Raw genomic sequence first — 1,657 nt, 5'->3', positions numbered from 1 at the left:
CGCCCCCGCGGCCAACGGACGTCCCGCGGCCGTTGGCCGTTAACGGCCAGCGCGAGGCCACGCCCCCAGCGCGGAGGCGAGGGGACGGAGGAGGAGGGGGGCGGGGCGGGGGGCTCGGGCTGGCGGCGCCCCGCGGGCAGCGGCGCGGCGGAGCCCGCCGGCTTTGGGAGGGCGCTGGCTGGCCAAGCCTGCAGCCTGCCGGAGCTGCGTCCCGCTGGGAAGTACGATGCACGTCGCAGGGGCGCTGGAACGCACCATCGCTGCCGTGGTCCTTTAGGTCCGCCGCGCTACTGCGTCTGGTCTGGCTGCACCCGCTGTGGAAATACACACGCATACACTCCCCCCAAAAAGGGGGAAAAGGGAAAAAGAAGCCTTGCTTCTCCTGCAGACCCCAGCGCTTCCCCTCGCCAGGTGTTTTTCAGATGTTGAAAAAAACAGAGGAAACCACGGCTGCCCCGTGTGAGGATCGAACTCACGACCTTCAGATTATGAGACTGACGCGCTACCTACTGCGCTAACGAGGCTCCTCSATGAASCKGCYCGCACGCAGCRCCCTTCTCCCCGGCGCCGCCCGCCYGCTCCCAACGGGCCCCCGAGCCTCCCCTCGCACCCACCGCCACAGCCACCTCTGCAGCGCTGCCGGAGAGACCTTGCTTTCTGCAAAYGGCTCCTTTTTTTCCATGCTTTGCCATGCTTTGCTGCAAGAAGGCCTTGCTTTTTTTATTTTTTTTTTTCCTCTCCAAATAGCTCATCTTTTCCCCATGCTTTGCTGCGAGGGAGACTTTGTTTTCTCTTCAAATGGCTCCTTTTCCCATGGTGTTCAGGGAGAAAGCTGCATTCCTGAAGGAGCCTTTTGGGGTTCCTGATGTCCATATCCAGCTCCGCTGGCCAGAAAACAGACTGTGTGAGGGCAGCATTGACAAGATGTTTGCAAGCAAATKAAATTGTTTCCATGTAATTGCAAAAAATTAAAGCAAATCTCATTTGCCTCTGTGCTATGCGGAGTCATTGTTTCACCAGCATTTCTGCAATGAAATGAACTCTGTGCATTTACTGAACTGCTCAGCATAAGAGGTCCCCCGCGATGCCAGCAGAAGCGCTGCCCTGAATTGTCATTGGTGGGACTCGCCCTCAGGTAGGGTCTCAAGGCAGGAGTCTCCATGACAATCAGGCTACACAAATACATAATTTGGAAACAGACATGAAAACAGACATTTAATTGATGCAGACAGAAAGTCCCCAAACCTTGCCCACAAGAATCACCGTGGCAAGGTTGTTTGCCCACAGAACGAACAACTGGCAGAAAAGGAAGGAGGAAAAAGCCTTCAGACATCAGTTCCTCACAACAGACAAGGAGAGATCTTTGGACTGTCTTGGGCATCCTGAGAATTTTGCTGAGGGTCCAGCAGTCTTATTGTCACCGAGACAATTCCCCGATTTCCAAGGATCTGGCTGATTGTGTCTTCAAGACTGTCAGATCGTGGATAGCTACGTGGGTGGTGATCAYGGATGGATAATTAAGGCTACAAAGCTGTGGTATCAACAAAATTGCTGTAACCACTGCATAAGTAAATGCACAGCTTCTAGCAGTCTAACCCAGTGCATTCCTCGTCTAACACAACCGTRTGCATAACGAGGCTGTCATTTTTTATAACAT

General features: G+C 54.3%; 1 non-coding gene across 1 annotated transcript; it reads right to left on the bottom strand.

Annotated features, from left to right (window-relative positions):
• Positions 1-451: 451 nt before the first annotated feature.
• On the bottom strand, positions 452-524 carry TRNAM-CAU (transfer RNA methionine (anticodon CAU)). The gene has a single exon. It is a non-coding gene; the product is annotated as a tRNA-Met (tRNA).
• Positions 525-1,657: the final 1,133 nt, after the last annotated feature.

The sequence above is a fragment of the Rhea americana genome, unplaced genomic scaffold (assembly GCF_003343005.1).
Source record: "Rhea americana isolate MKP2758 unplaced genomic scaffold, rheAme1 scaffold_311, whole genome shotgun sequence".
Taxonomy (NCBI): Eukaryota; Metazoa; Chordata; class Aves; order Rheiformes; family Rheidae; genus Rhea; species Rhea americana.
The sequence above is the reverse complement of the archived record's forward strand: the minus strand, read 5'-3'. Positions and strand labels throughout refer to the sequence as shown.